Source organism: Crocodylus siamensis, chromosome 5, assembly GCF_052110815.1.
Source record: "Crocodylus siamensis isolate JL-2025a chromosome 5, ASM5211081v1, whole genome shotgun sequence".
Lineage (NCBI taxonomy): Eukaryota > Metazoa > Chordata > Crocodylia > Crocodylidae > Crocodylus > Crocodylus siamensis.
The window spans coordinates 194,597,750-194,611,343 of NC_143399.1; the positions used below are offsets into that span (position 1 = coordinate 194,597,750).

A 13,594-nucleotide genomic window follows, 5' to 3' on the forward strand; every position below is an offset into this window, starting at 1 on the left:
CACGTCCCCCTCAGCTCAACACTGTGGAAGGGAAAGGAGGGCTGCTCTAGTGCCCCGCAGCTTCTAGCCTAAACTACTGCAGGCATGTGCCTACATTTTTTCAGTCCAGAGGGCATGTCTGTACAGTTACAAACTGATTCAGCCTAGCCAGGTTAGACTAACCTGCAAAGATTGAATCAATTCTGGCTCAGGCTTTTTGAATGTCTGTCCCTAGCCCAGGAGAGACCATTTGGATGAGAAGCAGCAGTACATTTCTTACTGAGTTCCCCTTATTTTTTGTAAATAGGTACTGTCTTCTTTCATCACACAGGTGAAGAATAAGTCCCCCAACCTTTGAATTGCCAGCAGAAGTGTAACATAGTCACCAGGACAACAGCATGTACTACCCTAGGCAAAGCCTAGTTATTCTGTTAATTTGAAACTGGTCCCAGGGCCTACAGTCTTCCATATGTGATATAAAATGCAGAACAGCACCAAGTCAGCATGTTCTGTGTAGCAGCCACCCACCTACTAATAATAACTTCTGTGAGATAAGGAGGTTTTATGCTTCATTATGCCAAAGAATATAGGAGGAAACATAGAAAAGAACTACTATGTCCAGAGTTTCCCAAGATGGGGAAGAGGCTTTTTCACCACCAAATTGGCTAGCAACTGATAGGGCTTTCATGGCCACACATAACTGAATGTATAGGGGAGTCTTCATGGTAGTGTGCTGTTCCTGTACCTTCTGGGTAAGCTCTGCAGATCTCCAGGAAAGTGCCTGTTGTCATTTGGAAGACCTGAAGCCACTGCTGTTTCTCACAGATTTGCAGTTATCTGTAAGTTTTACACACGTCTCTAAAACATCCAGCAGGGATGTTATACTTTTTTCTAAAGGCTGGAGAGCAGTCACAAATTAGGAAACCTACTCCCTGGATTGAATATGCGCTGTCATTTGCACTGTTCAGTGATGGTGTCCTAACAGTTTTCCTTTGGACTGAACCGAGAAGTCATCTGGACTTTAAAAAGGGGACGAGGGCTCCACGAGACAATGTAGGAGAAGGATATAAAGGAAGTATGGAGGAAAATAAAGATGTGAACAGGACAAAAGTTGTGCAGAGCCTGGATGCCAAGAATAAAAACTTTATTCTTTCCTGGGTTTGCCCATTATAAAATTATACCATCATTGAGTTAGAATCCAGAGATGCAAACAACCCACATATCATCTAACCTCAGAAGGCCAAGGCAAATTTTCCAGAGTTCTGAACAAAATACCTATTCCTTGAATCAGCTTAAGCCAGAAGCAAGCTTTTAAGTATAGTAAAACAATGTTACCTCAAATTAAAAAACAGTCACTTAGGCTAATAAACACAAAGATTTAATATGAAAGTTCAGAGTGACTTTGGCCAGGGTCTATGTTTGTATTTTGGTGACTGGTTAATACTTGAACCTCTTGCCCCTGAGCATTTGAGTGTCAATGCTGTCTGCCCATACACACAAAGATACAACTCTTCTGTTTGTTTGAAACCAAATTCTTTATCAGTGAATTACAGTTAACTCTTCAGCTTCTCATTCCAGCAATCATTTAACCTTAATTGTGGGGTGGAATATACTAAAACTAAAGTGTCAGTTCATTTCAAGACTAAAACACACAGTTAGCACAATCCAGGACTCTTAGTGAGTGTGAATGATAACAGAGACAAATAGAAACAAAAAGAATTTCATTCAGGTAAACAGTTTTGTTATAAAGTCAAATGTACAGAGACTGCTGATAGGAGGAGGGAACCTTTTCATGGTCCTGTCTGGCTCCATATAGTATAATGGAAATTTGAATATAATGTTAATTATATTGCAGAGTTTCCACTAATTTCAGATTGTGTTACTGCATGATATAGAATATGAAAGTCCAAGTCTACAAGAATTCCTAATGCCAAAAAGGCTACGTCCAGACGAGCACAACTGTGCAGTATGTAGTGCCGCAGACACACCAGCAGCTCCACATACCACATGTGCAGTTGTTCTTTGTGCTGCAAAGGAGCAGCACAGAGGGTTATTTTGACCCCTGTGGGAAAAAAAAGCAGAGTGGCACATACAGCAGCAGTGTGTACCGCTCAAAGCCTAAGCCTGGCTGGCCAGAGTCTCATTCCACAGCCAGCTAGGATCCACTGGGAGGATCACCACTGCTGCAGCCCTGGGAGGCCCCCAGTACCCCAGGTAAGGCTGCTGGGGCCAGCCCAGTGCTGGCCCCAGCCTCCTCTACCCCACCAATGATACTTGCCGCATGCCAGAGCGTACATGGCACAGACACTCCTCAGGGACAACTAGCAGCGGCACAAGGTGTCCCTCTGCTAGTTGTCCCCAGGGAACCAAACATCCACGCGCATCTGGACGTGGCCAAGAAGAGCATAAAATATAAAAGTATTGGAAGGTATATTTGATCTTCTTCATCTTTTGGACTCTCTCTGACCAGCACATTTGGCTATAATGCGCAAAATTTGGTGCTGATAACCTTGTGTAGGGTGCTATTGTAATTTGTGAGCACACGAGAAAAAGGGCTATAGACTTATAAAGAAACCAAAGAGACCATTCTACAAAATTCAGTAAAAGTCACAAACCCCCCTGAATGTAGAGGGTGTTAGCAACCAATGAATAATTGGAACCCACATTTTGTACCCAGCTTTCAGTGACGTAGTCTACTTTTCTCTTGCCCTTTCTGTCAAGAAGAGTCCCAAAGTGCCCATATATAAATGTATGCCCAGCCCCTACCATATTCTTTTTTTTTATTGTGCAGAGGATATTTAGGATTAGTGATTTTGGTATTCTCATTTGTAGGCCCTGATCCTCCAAAGACTTATGTATATGTTTAATTTTAAGTGTATACCTAAAGTTAAGTCTGTGCATAAGTTATTGCAAAATCAGCCTGTAGTTTGCATTGATACCCCAAAATTTTCTTCAGTATCTTTCATTTGAAATGAATGTATATCACAGTATCACAGCATCAGATTTCTTACACTGGCCCATCTTACCCTTACACAACAAAAATCCCACAAAGGTGACAATGTCTACAACTTTCCATCTGATCATTTTGTGACTATAAGGGGCCTGGATTAACATCCCCTCTCCAACTTCCTCTACAGAATGGTCAGGAGGCCTACTTGGAAGAAGGCTGTTGTAGTGGAAGTGGACATCCTCCCCAGACAAGTGTGCACCTGCACACACACACCACTGCAAACTCAGAATGGGGTGGGGGAAAAGAAGGAGAGACATGTTGACAGTCAGTGTTGTTTTACACTGCATTTCCATGCAATCAGCTGATACTTATAACTCTTTGCACATGGGTTAGTGAATTGTTGTCCAATAATTGGATTTATCCTCCCTTCCATTCTTCTCTGGATTGAAATCTGTGACCACCCTGTGCCATGGGTGTCTGGTGCCTCTTGAGTCAGGGGGGGCATGTGCCTCCCCTGAAACCAGTCTGTGAGGGGAGGGGTCCCCCAACAGCCAATCCTGCTGACCGGGGAAGGGTCCCCCAGCAGCCACTCCCACTGGCCAGAGGGGTCCCCTGTGGCCGATCCCACTGGCAGGGGGGACCAATCCCACGGGTAGTGAGGGTGCCAATCTCACTCACCATAAAAGTGGCCACACCGCTTCCAGAGCACTGGTGCTCCTGCCTGCCCTTGGCCCACCAGCTACACAGGAAGTGTTGCCTGACAGGGGGTGGACCGGTGCTCTCAAGGGGTGCACGTGCACCCCCTACATGTTGCCCCTGCCCTGTGCCAGCCCCATGAATAGTTCATAGCCCAATCTCCAGTCCCATCTTCCCATATACAGTCCTAATATCTATGCTATTTCTTATCTTGTTGGTTGTTTGCCTTTTATTGTAAGCCATCCCAAGCCTTTCTGGATAGGGTGGGATATAACTCTAAATAGTAATTATTTTTTTTATTATGATAATAAAGAATCTATGAAATTGTACCTTTACTCTCTCTAGTTCATTTTCTGTCTACCACAAAATACAGGACTATTTTAAGGTGTGGTTGAAATGCCTTGCTTAGTGAAAAAGTGTTATTTTTTAGCAATGTATAACAACAGCATAAAAAAGCTAATAAGTTCTCTAGCAAAGGCAAAAACCTTCCCTCAGTTATTGCATTCCTTCAGGTTCCAAATGTAACCCAAGAAGTGGTTACAGCAAGGGAACAGGAGACAAGTACTGGTCTTCCCAGGTCAGCCAGGTCATTTCTCATTGCTGGATAAAATGAATTTATTTATTTATTCATTCATTCATTATGATTTATATGCTACCATCCCCAACAAAGGCTTTGGACAGCTTACAGTAAGACAGAACAACTTAAAAGGCAACTAGAATTAATAGAACAAAATAACACTTTTTGCACCGCACTTCAGGTGGGATGTGGACAACATTGAGAGGGTCCAGAGGAGGGCAACTCGCTTGGTCAGGGGGCAGCAGGGCAGGCCATACGAGGAGAGGCTACGGGACCTGAACCTGTTCAGCCTCCACAAGAGAAGGCTGAGGCGGGATCTGGTGGCCCTCTACAAACTGGCCAAGGAGGACCAGAAAGCTATGGGAGAGTCCCTGTTCCCCCAGGCACTACCGGGAGTAACGAGGAATAACGGCTAAATGCCCCCAAGGCCCAAACAGCAAGGTCTTACAGTGCTTCTGAAAGATGTCCAGGCTCCGGCTCAAGAGGGAGGGAGTTCCAGAGCAGAGGAACAGCTGCCAAGAATGACCTCCCACTCATTTTCTCCAAGCAGACTTGGTGTACTGATGTAAGAGGCTGCTCTTGGCTGACCTTACGGATCACAATGGGGCAGATCCTGTTCCTAAATGCAGCCAAACACTGGGAAAGGACGGAGACTGGGGCAGGGACAGAAGAGAATCAGGCACTGGAGGGTTATTGGCATTCAAATGGTAGAATTTGTGCCTGGACACATTGGAGTACCCATTCAGATGGTATAGCTTGTGTCCATATTACTGAATGGGCCAACTCCCAGCTTGAGTAAAAGAGGCACATGGGCCAGTTGGTCCTGCTTTAAAGCACCACGTGTTGAGAGAGTTTCATATATGGGGAGGAACAGGATTATGATCAACACCTGGATAAGAGCCTGGGCTAATTCTGCAGGAGAGGCAGACTTGAAGCAGTCAGAAATTCTCTCTGCATCTATTCCTTGCTGAAAAATTTTAAAATGCCAACACCTGTCATTCCTTATTCATTGGATGGTTTACCATATAAAACCTGTGAGTGCATACTTGTTTTTCATCACCCACACAAGGATGTATATTCAGCTGTGGAATAGTTTCCTCGGGGGAGTGGTAGATCCCCTTAGTTTCCTAACTTCAGAACTCGTAGACCAGACAAAGTAGTCAAAACATATTGAAAGGGACAACCCTATCCTGGTAAGAGATGAAGTAGAGGACTCACTGGATCTCTTCTATCCCTAACAACCAAATCTGGAGAGACAACAAAACACATCTTTGCTCATTTGTGAGCAACTTTCTGCCCTATTAATTAAAAAAAAAAGGAAAACAGAAAAGGCTCCTTCTGGGTAACTCTAGATCATGATTCTGGGCAGCCATCCAGTCTTAAAAACTCCTCCTCCGGGCTGGGAAACCACATTAGAAGGCTGTATAATATTTTTCATTGAAATTTTTTTTTTTTTGGAATAGCTGTCTTAAATGATTGGTTTTGGCTTGCAGAAGTGTTTGCTTACCTGGCACCTGAGCCTCAGTGATGAACCTTAATGTTCTCCTCAGAGTGTTCACACAACACAAGAACTAAATTCACAGCATGTTCTCAAGTTACAAATATGACATTTTTGGAAAAAAATTAAAATCAGATGGTGCTCATTAGAACCCCCAGGTCCTATCAACCCATCAAGATCTAAAAGTTTTAAAACCTTTGTTTAAGCCTGTCTCAATTCTACTGATGGAATAGACTTTAATATTTTATAGCTCTGACTTGCACTTCTAAAAGTCCTAATTAATCTCACTAGAGAAAAGTTGGCACAGAATGGCACAAAAGAGAATAGCTCCATCTTTCCTTGCAGCAGTTGTGTGCCAGTTCATCTTGGAGCATGTAATGATTTACTGTAATAGTTTTAGGCCCATAATGGGGCCAATAACTGGCATCTGGAAGCTGTGATGCACTCTTCCCAATGGATGCCATTCACATATAGTTATTTAATTAATTAACAGCTCCTTTAGCACCAGCCCGTAAAGGCTCCATTAAAGCTTTTTCATATAACTTCCAAAGTAAGAACATATGCTACACTCTGCTTTCCCCTTGGAGACTGCTTAGAGTTGCAACCTGTTTATCTTATGACTGATTTTCAAATCCTACCTTAACCAGCTGTTTTTGCTTGATTTTGGGATTCAGCAGAGAGCTGGCTGCGGAGCATGCGGCAGGAGCAGCAAAATAACATTCTGCCTGCATGCGCTCATTCTGTCCTGAGGTGCCAAGCCCCTGGAAAGGGTTAGGTCGTCTGTGTGCAGTTCCCAGACAGCACATGAGACACTGTCACTTGCCCATTTCTGCACTGAAAAGAGGTGGGAGTTTCTTTGGAACAAGTAAAATATCAGTAGAGAAATAAAGCCTGCCAGAAGCTTTAGGGAGTTGGTTAAGTATGTAAAAGTATTTGAAAGCCCAATCCTGTATGAAATGCGGGAAAACCATCAAGGGGCTTGAAGCTAGTAATTTAGGCACGATGCTGATGGATTTTGCTTTCTAAACTGTGAAGATTCTTAGGCCCTAACAATTCAAGTGTAGTTAAATGTTGATCAGGTCTTAATGTATGTCTGTTGCTTTGAAAAACGGTGAAAGAATCTTCATCATCATTGGCAATCCCTCACAGTGGAGGATGACTGTCTTCCATGATTGTCTTATCTGTGGGTCCAAAGATGGTTGACAAGGACTATTTGGGATCAACAGACTCTGTTGCAGCTCGGGTGTATGTTTCTATGTGGAGTGGGTGGCTCTGGGTTCTTGGTTCAGTCTGCAAGACACTGTTTCTGCTGATCCCATTTTTCCCTCTCCTGTTGTGTTGAAGGTTTCAAAGTACTGAGATCTTCTGCCATTTGGGGTGGCCCTAAGTAATAGTCTCTCACAAGTTGATATCAATGTTGCATTTTTTTCAAGTTGGCCTTGAGCATGTCTTTGAATCATGTTCTCTGCCCTCCTCTTGAGCATATGCCTTGACTGAGCTGAAAGAATAAGATTTGATGTTGAGTGATCATCTCAGTGCTCATGGTGTTTGCTTGCAAGAAGACACTAAATGTCAGTGCATCTGTCTACCCACTGAATTTGAAGGATCTTCCACAGGCAGCATTGATGGTACTTCTCCGGAAACTTGAGGTGTCTCCTGTACATTGTGCACAACTCAGCTCCTTACGGGAATGTGCGGATCACAACTTCTTTATAAACCATGACCTTGGTTTTGGATCTGATATCATGATCTTTGAACAGCCTTTTCCTCAGGTGTCCAAAGGCTGCACTTGCACATTTGAGGTGGAATTGGATTTCTTCATTGAATCAGCCTTCCATGAGAGATGGTTTCTGAGGTCTGGGAAATACTCAGTGTCCTCCAGTCTCACCTTGAATCTGAATTATTGGAGCTGGGATATACTCATTAAGACCTTGTCGACGGAGAACTTTAGCCTTCTGAATGTTAAGCATCAGTCCCATTTTCTTGTATGCCTCAGCAAAGACATCAATGATTGCCTGAAGGTCTTCTTCTTAGTGAGCATGCACTACAGCATCATCAGTGTACTGAAGCTCAATGACTGAGTCAGGGTGGTCTTAGTTTTGACTCAGAATTGGCTGAGATTAAATGGTTTACCATCCATTCACCTTGTGAGAGAAGGTACATCTTACTTTGAGGAAAACTGTCTCACCCTGAAGGCAGAAAAATGACAGAAATGGAAGGAAAAGAAACAAGACCATGAAATCCATGGTTCGACCTTCTCTTTAACCACCACACAATGTTTTATTGATCTATTTACAATTTTACAGCAATCTGAAAGCCTACCAGTGCCTCAATCACTATAGTAAAATAAATTCTAAATACCTATAGATGTTGGAGTTTGTTTTTGGACTTTTTATCAGGGAAAATCAGCTGCCCCCCCCCCCCCACTGTGAAGAGACATGAGAGGTGTAGAATAAGTGAAATACCACTACTCATCATTTTTTCACTTACCCAGTGAGGTGGGGGGGCGAGCCCCGAGGGGCTCTCGCTTCTGGCTCCAAGCGCCTGGCGTGTGCTGGGTCCTGTACCCCAAGTCCCATGTACTGCCCAGGCTGGGCGGCAGCCCCAGCCCCTGCCCTGCCGAACTCTCTCCTCACTATTAGGGCCTCAATTCCCATCTCCCTCACCAGACTTACCTGTGGGAGCTGCTCTCCAGGCTGCCTGGTGGCCATGTGCATGTGTGAGCACGCCATGCACATGGCACCCTCTGCCTGACTGCCCTCCGCCTGCTCCCCACAACCCCTTGCAGGCTGGAAATCTGCCAGCCTGAAAGGCGAAACCCACCTTAACACACATTTTTCTCCTTTAAAGGAGAAAATCTGGGTTTTTCTCCTTAAAATGAGAAAATCTGGGTTTTACCGTGTTTTTCCATTGCTGCTGATGACAATGATCCCTGCTGATGACGATGATAAATTGGGTTTCAGAGACCTGGCTCTTTCTGCTGCCACTCCTCCATCATTTTTGTACCAGTTAAAGGCAGTTAAATTGGTGCAGCCTCCTATGGTATACAGAGCTATAACAGTATAAAAATGTTTATTTCATTAAATTAATAGAAATAAACTATAGTCATATAAACAGCTATACCAACATAGCTGTGGCCATACTGAATGTACCAATTAATTGCAGCAATTTCTAAACCAATGTAATTAAATTTTTACAAAAGCTGCATACAGGCTGGTACTAAACCAATAAGTCAACTGCAAAATAAGCACCAGATTCACTAATACGCCTTCATCTGCTCCGCATTATTCTAGCAATGCAAGGCAGCTATAAACACAGCTTCATTAGCTATTGTGCTTTCATTAGTTTGCACTGCTCTGCTACTGCAGTGAATATGCTCTTTTAAAAAATGGAAGTTTGATGACCCACATCTTGAATAATATCTTCAAATAGCATCTTCAAATATCACCCAGTCTACTTAATACATAGACAAATAATACAGTGCAAAAAAAACCTAATGACAGACATACTGGAATATTTTAGGTAAGTCAGAGCAAGCGATTTTTCCAGTTTTCAGCTGTGGTGAGAGGCTTTGCTTGGATGCTGTGTCCAGTTTTGGGCACCAACCTCTAAGGAAGATGGGGACAAATTGGAGAGTCCAAAGAAGAGCCACAAAAATTGTTAGTGATCAAGAATTCATGATTTAGGAGGAACGGTTGGAAGAACTGGGCTTTCTACAGAAGACAAAACTAAGGGGATAAACTTTCAGATACAAAAGGGCTGTTATAAAGAGGAGAGCAAACAATTGTTTTCTGGCCAGTGGGGACAAGGTGAGAAGTAATAGGGTTAAACTGAAAAAAAAGGTGTAGATTAGATATTACCAACTATGCAGGTGGTTAGCACAGGAACAAATAATCTAGAGCGGTTGTAGGATCTCAGTCACTGGAAGTTTTTAAGTGCCAGCTGGCCAAACATTTGTCTGGGGTAGTTTAGACAGGGATGATTATGCCTTGAACAGTCCTCTTTTTCTCTTGTAATTTTAGAGGTAAGTCAACCTGAAGGGCTGACAGTGAGGACAACTTCCTTTGCTGCCCTCAGTTACAGAAGAAAATGTTTCCCTCTCTCTGAGTACATGACTAAACAGAAGTGTGATGGATCACTGTTTTCATTCCAGCACTGTTGCTGGATGAGCAGCGAACATCCTGGAACCATATAACGGGACTTTCGCTGGACATATGTTGTATATTGTAAAAAACACTCAAAGGATTAGCAGCTATCAGTGGATATATCTTGAGCTGTGCACATATGGTGAATCTACAAAGAAAGGACTAGTCTAGGATATAAATCTATAAGAAAAAGAATTACAGTGAAACCAAGAATGAAGTCCAAAGAAAAAGGTGTTTTCCTGGATCTATAAGAAAAAAATTGCGGTGAATCCAGGAATTAAGTCCAAAGAGAAAGATCTATTCCTGGATTCTGTTATGTTGTATAGAAGTCACTTTTTTTATGTTATTTACTTGCATTGTAGTAGCATCTAGAGATCTCCACAGGCATTCAGAGTCCCATTTTGCTAGATGCTGTATACATAGGTGATGAAAAAAAAAGTTCCTTCCTCAAAGAGTTTGCAACCCCTAGTGACTAAATCCTGCAGTGGGATCCACACACATGGCTATAGGTATGCCCATCCAGCTCCATTTTCATGACCTACCCTCAGTAGCCTTTATTAACTAATAAATCAAGTTATTACTTAGATGTTTACTTTTTCAAACATATTAATTATGAATTTTACAAGGCAAAAACTGCATTACCTTCCTTTTTTACATATAATTGAAAAACTGAGCACAGTTGCTCATGCAAAATATGTCATACAGATGGTGCATCATGCTGCTGTCCTTAACTGGCTGTCCTTATGCTAAAACCTAAAGTCCCCTGCACAAACTCTTGCAAACCTGCTTCACTTAAAATAGAATCACCAAAACACAGGGCTAAAAAAGACCCCTGTAAATCATCTCAACCAGGTCCTGCACTGTGGCAGGATGAGAGCACCTAGACAGGCTTTCTGTTTGACTCATGCTTAAAAATATCCAGTGAAGGAGGTTCCACACCCTCCATCAGCAATCTGTTCCAGTGCTTCACAATCCCAGGATTAGAACATTTTTCTTACTATTAAACCAACATTTTTGCTGAAAAATCAAGATTTTTTTCCCCTTCCCAATCTCCTGTGAGCATAGAGAAAAAAGTGATTACCAAACACATTCCCTAGAGACTATTATCATCTCCTGCACCCTGCTCCTAGTCTTCTCTTTTTCTAGATTAAACAGAGTCAATCCATTATGGGATAATCTTCCCCAGATGGCATGGAAACCAGTCAACACAGTGCTAGGCACTTTGATGAATTAGTCAGCCCAGCTGGAGCTGGGCAGCCTTCCCCTTTAGCCTGCTTGTCTGGTTGGCTACCAGACCAGGCTTAAGAGAGCCCAAGCAGCTGCACCAATGTACCTTGCTCCTAAAACAGCCTGTTTCTTAGCTCCTGCCCTTGACAGTTTGTTGTCCTTGCCCAGATGTCTCCTGTGTTCTGGATTCCCCGACTGCTGGTCTCAGCCACTGTCTTGATCGCTGTCTGAGGATCTTGGCCTATGGCTTGGTTCCTCTGACTTAAATCTTCTGATTACTGACTCTGGTCCATGGATTTATCCCTGATTTGGATGCTGGTTCTGTCTACCCAACTAGGCTTCCTATGCCTTGGTCCTAACAAATCTTTTTACCTTCCTTCAGGGGTACCATTTGCCAAACCTCTTATTGTTCACGCTGCTGTCTTCTGGATTCTCTCCAGGGTTTCTGCATCCTTCTTATAAAGATGTTCAGAACCCTAGCTGAGGCCTCACAGACAGTACAGGAGAGCAATTACCTCTTGTATTTTATATATGATGACCCTGTTCATACATCCCAGAATAAGATTTGTCTTTTTTTTTGCAACAGTATCACATTTTTTACTCCTGCTCAAATTGTGATGCACTCAAACCTCAGATCCTCCTCTGCGCTTCTGCCTAGCAGGTTACCGATATTTCCAGTTTTATAATGGCCTGTTTGATCTCTCCTTCCTGGATGATGGAAGTATGCAATTGATCATATTATATATCATCTTTCTTGACTTTGTTCCATATCTTATCATGACCACTTTGAAATGTAATCCTGCAAATGATTATAAGTGTTCTCTCTATACTTTCATCACCTCTTTAATGAAAATACTGAGTAGAACCAGGTCCTCTGGATCCCACTTGAAAATGCTTTCCTAGTTTCACAGCAAACTATTGATGACCATTCTTTGATTGTCATTTTTTAACCAGCTTTGCACCCCTTCAGGGTGATTTCACATAGACTGTATTTTCCTGGTTTGCTTTTAAGAATGTCATGTGGGACAATGTCAAAAGTGTAACTAATTAAATATATGACCCATCTCGTGTTTCCCCCTTATTTTCTAAGCAGTCATCTAGTTAAAAAAAGGAAACGGATTATCCTGACATTTTCTCTTGACATTCGCAGTAACAGTTTTTATCACATTATCCTCTAGGTGCTTTCAATTTGTTTAAAATTTTGTTCCATTATCTTTCTAAAGATGAAAGTTAAACTTACTGGTTTATATTTACTTGGGTCCTCTGGTATAAACATAGATAGTGTGTTTCCTCTCCTTCCCCTGAGACTTCAATTGTCCTTTGTGAGTTTTCAGAAATAATCTCTATTCATGAGGAGATTGCTTCAGCTAGTTCTTTAAGTACCCTGTGCTGCATTTCATCAGGTCCTGCCGACTAGTAAGTAATTTATCTAAATATTCTTTAATCTGTTAACATTAATGCTTGATATTTGGTCAAGAATGAAGCAAAGTTGGCTTTGAACACTTTTTCTTTTTCTGCTATCTGCTACTTACAGGGTGAAAGAGCAAATAATGGACCTCAGTCTCTCTTGTCTTGTCCTCTCTTGTCTGATGTATTTATAGAATCTTTCTTGTCACCTTCTTGTCACTTGCTAATTGTAAGCCATTTTTTATCTTAGCCTTTCTGATTTTTATCCTTACACGCTTGTGCTATTTCTCCATACTCAACCTTCATCATGTGTCATTGTTCCACTTTCTGTATGATTCCCTTTTGATTGTTCAGGTCCTTATAGAGTGCTTGATGCAGCCACATCGGTCTCTTGCTGCACCTCTATCTTTCTACCTTACTGGTATAATTTGGCATTGTGTCCTTAATGTAGTATCAGTAGCAGCCAGCTGTCCTGAACTCCTTTTTACATTTGTTTTCCGTATGTGCCACTTCCTGGAGTCTGTTGAAAGTCCATTTTCCTTGTGCTCACTCTTTTTCTTTCCATGGATTGCCCTTTCATTCAGATTACCTTTGGCCTTTAGATTTTCAGCCAGTGCTTCCCTGTTAGTTAGAATCGCACCAAAATAATCAGTACCCTAGAAATGGCCTCTCCTTTCTGAAAGGACACTTTCTTGTCCACTTTCTCTCCCATTTTTCCTCTAAATCTTACCTTGCTTTCCTACTTCCTTATTGCAGTAATCCCTTCTCTGCCTCACATCAGCCCTGTGTCCCCCACTCTAATACCACTGGTCTGCATTAGTTTGAATATGAACATCTGATCATGACGCAAACCCAATTTTCTCAACATCTTTCTGTTATAGAGGCTGGGTGGCAAAAGTGGAATGGGGAGCAGTTCTTATTCTCTCTAAAACTCAGTCAGTCGTGCCATAGTAGAAGTCCTATCCAAGGAAAAGCTTTTCAGCACACTGAAATTAGACAATTAAATAGAATTTCCTCTATGGACTAGTCCAGCATTTGACAACCTTTTCAGACTGTGAGCCAGGATGATTCAGCTTGGGTCAGAAGAAGGCAGGCAAGTGGGTGCCGGGAAGGAC

General features: G+C 42.4%; 1 long non-coding RNA gene across 1 annotated transcript in view; it reads right to left on the reverse strand.

Annotated features, from left to right (window-relative positions):
* Positions 1–454: 454 nt before the first annotated feature.
* The window catches only part of LOC149865086 (uncharacterized), a 50,023-nt gene continuing 36,883 nt past the window's right edge, over positions 455–13,594 (reverse strand). Inside the window, exon 4 of the long non-coding RNA XR_016442379.1 lies at positions 455–7,889. This is a non-coding gene — a long non-coding RNA (uncharacterized LOC149865086). The remainder of the gene's footprint in view (positions 7,890–13,594) is intronic.